The following is an 11,960-nucleotide window of genomic DNA, read 5'->3' as shown; positions in this document are numbered from 1 at the left end:
TATTTAATACTCGTTTCTGAGGTTGACATATCAGCGTACTGAAAAACTTGAACAGATCACCAAGTAATGTAAACTGGCAGCTGTTTCATCGGAAATTTCCTTGGCCAACACTGTCTCAGTGCGTGCATAAGGAAGGGCCATGGACAGTAATTCTGATTACTGTTTAGCAAAAGATAACCTTTCTCTGGGGGTGTTAGGATAGCCCTCAAAAACTTGACCTTTGGCCTCTTGGGCGCATTGTAAATTTCCGAGACTTATTTTAGGGAAAAACTAGTATCTTCGATTGTAATTTCTTCACTTACTTAAGAAATTAAGTTGTTGGGGCTTCCTCAAAACAGATTTCCAAGGCCATAACGAAGTAGGTCATTTGGTCGAATTTTGTAGTTTTTATCAGTTCATGCCGTTAGTTTAGAATTCATTAACCTATAGTACATATGAATATTTAAAGAAAAATGGAGTTTTGAATAAACTGAGTGACATTTAAGTCAACCTTAATTTGATCTCAGTTTACTTAGTACATATGATCGTCCCTTATATGGTTGGCCTTAAGAACTACAGCTAACAGGAACAGAATTACAGCGATTACTTTTGTATTCCTGGCCCGAAGTAATAATTAAAAAATGATAACGATTAGGAAGAAGGGCCTAGCTCAGGAGAGTGTTATGTAATTCTTTTAATGGGGAGACCATACAGGAAAAGTGAAGCTGAGAGAAAACACATACCTTTTTAATACAATGGCAAATAGGTTGGACAGCATAATGACCTCATATAGCTCAGGCCTGAAGAAAAGGGGAAATTTTGTGTTGTAGTTTCGAAGGAATTGGCAAACCGCTTGTTAAAATACAAACCGAGGAGGGAATACCAAAACTTGTGAGTAGAGGAAAGAAACATTCACAGGCCAAACACTCCAAATTATTCATTTTACTGAGATAATGTTGGAATTGGTGATGTGGATTTGATGTCATAGCAACCCAAGTGTCTCCTTTACCTCGCAGGATAGTATCTTAAATAGAACCCATGAAAGAAGACACATAAAGGACACCTTACACAATGGAAAAAGTATATCTTATGAAGAGGCAAGAAGAGGGTTATTGTATAGTCACATTTGTCTTAATTCAGTCTTGTTAATAAAAGGCTCCAGTAAAGAAGCACCCTGTGAGGGTGCAAGAAAGAGGTACACATAACTGAAATAAAGCTTTAGTGAATAGGTTAAAGAAAGAAACTTAACATTGGAAAACACTGGAAAAAATACAAATTCTGTATAGAGCTTAATTTATCAATTACAGAATTTAGCAAAGATAATGGAAACAACAGCGAGAGTCGTAGAACAAATAAACAGTTACTCAAACCCCACTAGTTAATGAAACAATGTAAATGATATGTTGTCTTCAAAGTAAGTTATTACAAGAAGAGATCCATGCATGAAGACAAAATCCCCAAAATATCTTGTTAGTGCATCTTTGTAGGATGGACCCGTGAATATTAATCCAGTGACAATGCATACTACCTTTTCTAGCATTTTGGAATTTGGATCCAATTCTTGTTTACTTACATCTTTTATGGGGAAAAAGTGAATGTCGGCATCACTCAGGCAGATGTTGATGTAACATCACCAGAGAATGCATCAGCTCAAGCTAAGGCTTCTGTCTTAATGGTGAGGGAGAAGCAGCTGGAAATCCTTATACGGTAAAGAAGCTTTTTCAGTAAATACAGAAAAAAAAACCATATCCTGAAAAGAGGTGTATTCTTAAAATAAAAACAAGGCTTCCTAATTCCACAACTGTTCTTGCAGTGAGGAAGTACACAGTTTTTCCATATTACAAATTAATTTAATAAACTGTAGTATAAAGTTCGTTAAATAGCTAATTAACTCCCCCCCCCTCATTAACTACAATAAATGTTAGACGGAGCAATATGTCTTTCTTGTATAGAACCAAGGAGGCTAGATTCTAACCTCCTTGTATAGAACATGCCCCCATATATGGAGGTGCAAGGCCTGTTTTTGAGTATGCAGCATGGCCTTGGTATTTACTGGGGAATTGAATTCAATTTCAGTGGGATTAAAGAAATCATAATACAAGATTTTACATTTTACAATTTTAAGTGATTTCTGAGTACCCTACATTCTCTTGGGACGTTTGGTAATAAGTGTCCAGATTTATTATTTATTTTGGAATGGTTATTTTTATGGATTCGTCGGAGAATAGGGGTTAACTTTTGTACAGTACTACCATCATGCGTAGATGTGAGTGTGAATTGAAAGCAAAGTTCTGCTTAGCAAATTTGGAAGGAAATTCTGTTTGGTAGTGACCAGAAAACGCTGAAAATTACTCAGTTGATGTACAGTAATCAGCCAAGATGGGGAATTGCTTTTTCTCGCTCACGGATTAGCCACACACATTTGATTGGTGGATTTGTAATGGCTGAGCAACAACGGCCATTCTGCATTCTCCCTGACTTTACAGCACTTGCTGGATAAATGACCCAACCTTGGGAACTTGAGAAGCCGCTATGTCACTGATTTCCAGGTGAGGAGGGCGATAAACTTTTCCTCAAGGTTTTCAGAGAGGATGTGTACAAATCTAGAAGACTCTTAAATTTGCATAAGAAGCTGCTTTTTCTTCAAAGTAGCTTTTGTTAACGTATATGTATTTGATATATGAGTATTTGAGGCACGTATATATATAAAGTGAATTTTTCTTGAAAAAATTTCGAGCTATTTTTTTGAAGACCAAATAATTTTTTTTCTGTCGTTGATAACCGTAGTCATTGAGATTTCAGTCTTTTCTTCATTTTCTTCAAGTGCTAGTACATGTGTGGCTTCCACAATTTATGGGTAAATCTACAAATGTCTCCAATACTTCACCCAGTATTCATGGAGGGTTAAACAGAACTGCTAAAATACTGGTATTTATTCATTCCTAAGCCGACAGCTGTTTCAACCACCAATCAATGGTCTTATTACAAGTAATCACTCAGCATGTATATATAAGTCCGAGCAGAAACACTGTTTTTAGTTGAAATCCTATTTTTTTCTGCCTTGGTTTTTAATTACCCTAGGTTTTTGAGTGACTTTGAAGCTCTTGGATACTCAGCCTTCAGTAATATTTTTTCTTATGTTTATTAGGAAATTGTGGCCTGTCACCTCTTAAATTGTCTTTTGTTTAGTGCCCATAAATGGCATAATAATTTACTCATTTTTGGAGCAGAAGAGATGTGACTCCGTTTACAGAACACTGTACCTAGATTTTAGAGGCAGTTCTGCATCATAATGATGCATGTTCATCCAAAGACATCCTTTCTTTTCTTTGGGGAACACCGTGGCGATCAAGAAGAACTGACTTGCCTCAAGTGTTACTGATCAACTGGTGTCCTGGAATTTTGTCAACCTTCTGATTCTGGTAATATACAGAACCCAGTTATAACACAGACATATTTCTTCCATATCTGGGGCCAATGTCTATATGTATTGACACCTCTGGTATTATGCTGTAGTGATGTACCTCTGTACCGCGGTTGTAAAATTTGTGTAGGTAATGTTTCGGGCACATTGGGGAACAATAGAACGTAATTGTACTGTTATGTTTAATATTTATATTATCTTATGAAGAAATTTACTAGAATAGCAGAATTAATTTTAGTTCCGTCTCGAGAGGAACTGTTTAAATTTGCACCTTTTATCAAACTTGACTTGAAAATTCATAAAGATGAGCATTTTATGATTGACAGACCAGGTTAATCATTAGCTTCCAGTTGAACAAAGCTGATATATAAGAACAACTGGAAAGGCAAGCGATAGGATATAACTGCTTCGTCTTTAGAAAATTGAGTTAAAACCATCAATCGTTGGATGTAGTATGTCTTTTAACCCTACCTAATTAGATTAGCAAAGGGTGAGCGCTAGTAACCAACACTAGGATAAATCAAAATTACTCTTCAAGGACTTCTGGAATATCAGTCTGTAGGTCACGGTCTTCCTGATGCCTGTCACAGCCTGGAAATCGCATCTTTGTACATACTGTTGGCTCCATAGCTGATGTCATTGGATATGAAGTTTTTCCACATTTTGGACATGGTGGCCCCTTACCCATTTATTTTTCCATATGTAATGCAGAGCTTCATGTTAATATAATGTTGCTGAAGGAAATTCTATATCATGAAGGTTATGTACTTGTCCACCTTAGTTACTGCTGTTGATAAGGTTGTTTTCAGTGTCGCCTTATACCCTTAACAGAGATCTGGAACAAGTCAGTGGGGAGTTAAGAAAAAAATTATTACTATTATTATTATTAATCAGAATGTTCCAGCATTCAACCAGAGCAAGCTTATAAAGTCATAACTTGTAAAATTTGCTCCCATAGAGCAGAAATCTTATATGTAAAAAAGACAGTTAACAGAGAGGAGATAATAAAATTGAATGATTAAATAAAGATAGATCGATAAACAGTTATATACACTCAGATCAGTAATATAATTCCCCCAAAAACTGAGCTGCCAGTCTTGGTGCATTAGGATAGTATTACAGATTATCTTGTAAGTACTGCATCAGAATAACTTCCATGGTTACCATTTCACAGTTTCAGAGTAAAGGGAATGAATGACTTACTACAGCACGGTGTGGCATCACAACACTTAGCAAAAGTGAGTAGGTTTTGCTAGCTGGTACAGGCACTGCAAGTGATGACGGAGATTACCTGTGGAAATATTTCAGATGGCCAATCTAAGATATCTTCTTATTACTGTCTGAAATATATAGCAGTCATATGAATGCTGTACTGACTATAGATATGGGAAGCATCACAAAGAACATAGAGATTTCTGAAGCTTGGAATTGGAGTTAAAAAATAATGTCAGATATTCAGAAGTACAGTCTAGTGGTAGCATGCTACCAGATTTGCAAATCATGAAGGTCTTCCTTTTACATGGGTTCAGCCTTATAAATCCACTGACTACACCACTTTCTGATTTGTTCTGGGTCTCTGTTAGGTTAGAAGTATCTTCAGTTTGCAGCTGAGCTTGAATAAACCCAAGACTTTAATCATTCAATGTGGTACCATGCCCCAATTCCATGATTTGCTGCACTCCGTGATTCGGTGTTTGGTAGACTTGATGTTATCTTCAAGTCCATGCACTTGGAAAACATTATCTGGTGCTACTGTAGAATTATGTAGTGTTTATGAGGCTTCCTATATCTATAGAAATTATGGTATTAATGTTACATGCAACAGAAATTTCGTTCTCCCTTGTTGATATCTTTTTGTTTGTGTTGATGTCTTGTGTGTGGCCAACTTCCATAAGGGTTCTTGCTGTAAGGAAATACGTATCGCTTTCAATGTCTACCTTTATGGTTTAACGATTTAATCTCTTTTTGAAAAGCGTTAGCATCCACATTATGATGAGGTTCTATATCCCCACAATGCCCAGTACCTAAAGTCTTTGATTCCTCAAAAGGAAAAATGTTGGAACATTCCTCCTCAGTGTTATGAATGTTTTTAAGCTTTTAATATTAAAAGAACCTGTACTGCTGCTTTAAAGCGACATGCACCTTTGGGTTTTTTTTTTCTTCGTAGCTGCTGATCATATATGTTAACTATTTTTGTTGATTCGTTTTCATTATTTATTTTTGTCTGACCTCTTCTATTTCTCCCTGCTGTTACCGCATATGGAAATTTTAGTGTGTGGAATCTCGGTTAGCAAGGTACTGAGCTTTTCGTCTGCTCCATTTGAATGTGCTCATATTCCAGTGATAAACTCTAATTAATAAACTGTGTACATTTCATATGTATGCTCAATTCAGTTGGCTTGATATTCAGGCGATAGTCAGTATCAATAAACATTTTTGGTAGGTAAATATAGAGAATTTTTCAACTTTTGTGAAAGACCTTAAGGCTAAAATTGGTTTTCTTTCATGCGTTAAGAAAGTAACTTTTAAAAAGGGTTTAAAAGATAGATGAAATACCTCTTTTCATTTATTAAAAAATTAATTCAAATGCCATACACTCATTGCTTTCCAAGCAAAGCATAATGTTCATTAGATGATTCAGTCCAAGCACCACCCATAATTTACCCTTGAAAAAGACAAAAAATGTAAAAAAGATAATGGTAATATATATATATATATCTATATATATAGATATAGATATATATATAGATATAGATATATATAGATATATATATTATATATATATACATACTGTATATATACATATATATTGTATAATGTAAAGTCATAATGCTAATATACAACAAACATTACTCTCAACTTACACAACTATTGTCTTTCGTTAAAGAAATATCTGTACCTGTATCAGGTAATTTACGTTTCTCTGAGGTTATATAAATCATAAAACCAACTTTGTAAGGGACGGGGGTGTCATTATTAAAAACCTAAGTTTCTATAGATCTTTTTTTTTTTACTGTTTGAGTATTTGTGTACAATGTTTGGGAATGTTTTCACATTCTGTGATTAGTAGATAGATAATGACTCCAACAACTTTTGCTAAAAAATAACTTACTACCGCAGAGTGCATGTTCAAAACTTAAGACATCTTGGTATAAAATATTCTGGTCCAGTAACCCCTCCATGAATAACTGCCCATAACAAATTACTCATAATTTGTATCATTATGTCATTGTACGTATTCATCTATTCATATACTTGTATGTGTAGATACACGTATGAATGTTTACAATGTCTTTCTGTCTGTCTGTAAAAGTGGATATATAAGAGGTATTAAATTTTTGTAATTCAAAATTGTAATATTTATGACATTTAGATTCCATTCAGGATATAGATAAAATAGCACTGATGCTAAATTTTGTAAAACAAAATTTGCCAGTATCTAAAATGAGCCATTGTGTTATATATTTTAGAGTATACGAATAAATTCATGGGCATTTATAAATACTGTATAACAGTATTATCATACAAAGTTGGCACATTCATAGAATATACCTAATATTAGTAATGTGTTAAAGTTATGAACTAAAAAGTTTACTTTTATTAAAAATATAGCTTTGTCAGATTAGTACTTATGTGATACAAGAAAATTTCCTTAATTTTAAAATGTAAGACACTATGAAATTTAGATTAAGATGATTTGATGACAGTATAGCAAACTCTTGATCATTTTGATCACGTGGACCCTTACCTCAGTGCTGATGTGTGAAGGTTTATGAAGGAAATATTCCTTTATTGCCCATCAGAGTCAGATTTACTTATGTGAGGGCCTTAAAAAACTTAGTTTAAGAACCTACAAAATCTGTGCACCGGGTACATAGTTATTTGAGTAGGTATTTCCTTGTAATATTTTTAAAAATTATACAGAAAAGTGAATTATTAAAGATATATGCAACCGAAACTCAGTTTCCTTTAAACTCTCAGAAGAAATCTCATGAGATATTTAGTGTTTGCACATAAAACGGAACAGGAAAATGTTTAATGTATGTGCTAATAGATATGTATGTATTTGTATATATATATATATATATATATATATATATATATATATATATATATATATATATATATATATATATATATATATATATATATATATATATATATATATATATATATCCTGTAAGGTCAATTTTAACATGCGTGGTAAAATTATGGTAAAGTTACGGCAGCGCACTATTCGAGAAAAGCTTTCCATCACAGTTAAAAGGACAAATGACGTAAATGCAAAATTTTTTCATAATCTTTTGGCTTATTGTTTAATATTTAATTTGCATAATCATAATCTCAGCTTACTCAGGTTACGTTCCAAATTACTGTGCATTGTCTTTGGCCAGTACTGCTGTTGAGAGGCGCATTGTACTAAATAGCCACCATAAAGCACTTGCAGCCAAGAGAAAACGTATTGTTTAGCAAACATATTGCTTAGCGGTGGCTTGGAAATTTTAAATCTAGAAAAATTTTAAACCGTCTGACTTCCTATTTAAAACATAAATATTTTCATTTGAAAATTTTTAACTATAGTCCCCCTTGCCAAATTATGACTATTAAAATGCCAAATTATGACTATTAAAATGGTCAGAACATTTCAAGTTGAACCTCTTGTAGCAGGTAACGAGATACTCCAATGTATTATGGAGTATAGCATAGATATGTTCAATATATATTTATGTGTGTGTGTGTGTGTGTGCGTGCGTGCGAGAGAGAGAGAGAGAGAGAGAGAGAGAGAGAGAGAGAGAGAGAGAGAGAGCATGTATGCCCATTTTCCTATAAGGGTTACTATGACAAATGGTTTCTCAATTTTTTAATGTGTTAGAATTTGATGGTGATTTTTATCGTAAGTTATGTAATTATATATAATTTTTAGATATGCATGCAATTTTGACATCGAAATGTTAATTATTATACGAGGCAATGTATTTTAGGATGATAACTTTGCAAAACAAACCTGGTTACCTGGGGGAATATATATATATATATATATATATATATATATATATATATATATATATATATATATATATATATATATATTGCATATATATATATATGTATATATGTATATATATATATATATATATATATATATATATATATATATATATATATATATGTATATATATATATATATATTTACAATAAAATATTCTGTTCAATTTTTAACCTCAGAAACGTAATCTAGTCATAATTCTGAAAGGAGCAATATTTATCTAAAAAATCTTTATTAATAGTTTTTAGACATTAAATTTACCTTTTATGTATAGCATATCAGAATTTCATGAAAATCCTACTAAATTTAGATATCGAACTCATTAAATTGCATTATTAATAAAAATATTCTTAATTTAATTATGGATAAACTTGGTAATGTAAATGATAATAAAGAATGCAACAACAGATAGTTACTCAAATGCACCATTTAATATGACATGAGCTATATCCTGGCATTTTTTTAGATTTGTAAATATTCATATGGATGGCGAAGTTCAATTTATAAATGACATCTTGTTAATGAACTGATTGATAATATTTCCTCTAACACGGTTACTTTAAGAAACCTATGAAAAAATTTTAATTTATGTAGTCTCGTTCCAACCACAAGCATAATTTCAATAATTAGATTGTCTGATTAAGTTTTCTAATATCTAAAATATATTAATACTTTAAGCCTATAGATATTTGCATATATGTAAATAAAAGTATTTATGCAACTAGCTGAACTAATATATATACATACACATACATACATATATATATATATATATACACATATATATATATATATATATATATATATATATATATATATATATATATATATATATATATATATATATATATTAATATATATAACCTGAATACCTACAATATAATGGTGGATATATGTTAGTTAGTGGGGTAACATATAAAATATAAAAAGTTAATTTTTATAATTAAATGTCGATAACATAATATATATAACTTTTGTGTCCATTTAGTAATCTTTTTTACAGGTGCGGTAAGCAGTTGAAGACTTGACTTGATGGTTACCCTGTGGGTATTGGAAGTGAACTCGGTGATGGACAGTACAAGAAACATTCAGAATATAATACACCTCTTGTATGTTTGTGTTGTCTATCATTGACTTCATTTTTACTCTTTATATTTTGTACTCTGTTTACTTTTCAAATTCCAGGGATGAACTTACCAACTAAGTACGATGTATGTAACAGTGATGGTTATGTGCATTAAGATTTAACTTGTATATATGTTTTGGGTCTTGTGTTTTTGTTTTTGTTACTTACGTTAATGTTCGTATTTAATGAGTTAAAGCTAATTTCCTGGCCTTTTATAATTAATTCACTGACTGGTTCTTAAATATATATATATATATATATATATATATATATATATATATATATATATATATATATATATATATATATATATATATATATATATACATATATATATATATATATATATATATATATATATATATATATATATATATATATATATATATATATATATATATATATATATATATATATATATATATATGTACATATATATACACACGTGCCCGCGCACACACATGCACACTCACACAAAATATATCATCTCCAGAGGTGGAAAAATAAGAGACAGGGTGGAGATCCTGACCAGTTCTGACTGCATTTCCATGGCATTAACGTCGAAACCAATGAGCACTTACACCTGGTCTCTTATTTTTAACATGTGGTGATGTGTGATAAGCAAAGCTCATGTTAATGTAATTATAATCATATATATATATATATATATATATATATATATATATATATATATATATATAATTATATATGTGGGTGTGTATGTACCAGAATAACTCTGAAGCGCATTGAGCAATTTCAGACAAACTTGGTATACATATGACTTACTATCTTGAAAAGAATACAGTGGGGGTAAGACGTCATTGGCACCAAAGGGGGATGTGGGAAGGGGGTGACATGTAATAATAACCGAAAGTGACAGATATTAGTGTCTAATCCACAGTTTTTGAGGTCACTGAGATGAATAATGACACTCCCAATGACCTTCAAGTCCAAGTTCAGCCCCAATAGCAAGGGGGGGGGAAGGGGGTGACATGTAAAAATAACCAAAAATGACAGATATTAGTGACTAATCCATAGTTTTCGAGGTTGCCGAGATAAATAGTGACACTCCCAATGCCCTTTAAGTCAAAGTTCAGCCCATTAGGATGGGGGTGAGAAGGTTTGAGATGAATAGTGACACTCCAGATGCCCTTTAAGTCCAAGTTCTGCCCCGATAGGAAGGTGGGGTGAGAAGGGGTGACATGTAAAAATAACCAAAAACAACAGATATTAGTGTCTAACCCATAGTTTTTGAGGTCGCTGAGATGAATAACACTCCCGATGCCCTTAAGTCCAAGTTCAGCCCCAATAGGAAGTGGGTGCCATGTACGAAAACTGAAAATGACAGATATTAGTGACTAATCCATGGTTTTTGAGGTTGCTGAGATAAATAATGACACTCCTGATGCCCTTTTAGTCCAAGATCAGCCCTGATAGGAATTGGGAGAGGGTGAGAAGGGGAGAGAAGGGGTTATGACATGTAAAGATTACTTAAAATGACAGATATTAGTGTCTAAGCCATAGTTTTGAAGGTTGCAGAGATGAATAGTAAACACCCGATATCCTTTAAGTCCCAGTTCAACCCCGAAAGGAAGGAGGGAGGTGAGAAGGGGTGACATGTAAAAATAACCAAAAACAACAGATATTAGTGTGTAACCCATAGTTTTTGAGGTCGCTGAGATGAATAACACTCCCGATGCCCTTAAGTCCAAGTTCAGCCCCAATAGGAAGTGGGTGCCATGTTCGAAAACTGAAAATGACAGATATTAGTGACTAATCCATGGTTTTTGAGGTTGCTGAGATAAATAATGACACTCCTGATGCCCTTTTAGTCCAAGTTCAGCCCTGATAGGAATTGGGGAGGGTGAGAAGGGGGAGAGAAGGGGTTATGACATGTAAAGATTACTTAAAATGACAGATATTAGTGTCTAAGCCATAGTTTTGAAGGTTGCAGAGATGAATAGTAACACACCCGATATCCTTTAAGTCCCAGTTCAACCCCGAAAGGAAGGAGGGAGGTGAGAAGGGGTGACATGTAAAAATAACCAAAAAGGACAGATATTAGTGTCTAATCCATAGTTTTTGAGGTTGCTGAGATGTATAATGACACTCCTGATGCCCTTTAAGACCAACTTCAGCCCCTAGGAAGTGGTGGTGGGAAAGGGGTGATATGTAAAAATAACCAAAAATGACAAATATTAGAGTCTAATCTGTAGTTTTCAAGGTCATTGAGATGATTAGTGACACTTCTGATGCCCTTTAAGTCCAAGTTCAGCCCCAATAGTAAGGAGGAGTGGGAAGGGGGTGACACGTAAAAATAACAGAAAACGACAGATATTAGTGTCTAAGCCATAGTTTTTGAGGTCGCTGAGATAAATAGCGAC

The sequence above is a fragment of the Macrobrachium rosenbergii genome, chromosome 5, assembly GCF_040412425.1.
Source record: "Macrobrachium rosenbergii isolate ZJJX-2024 chromosome 5, ASM4041242v1, whole genome shotgun sequence".
NCBI lineage: Eukaryota > Metazoa > Arthropoda > Malacostraca > Decapoda > Palaemonidae > Macrobrachium > Macrobrachium rosenbergii.
Note: the sequence above shows the minus strand (reverse complement) of the source record.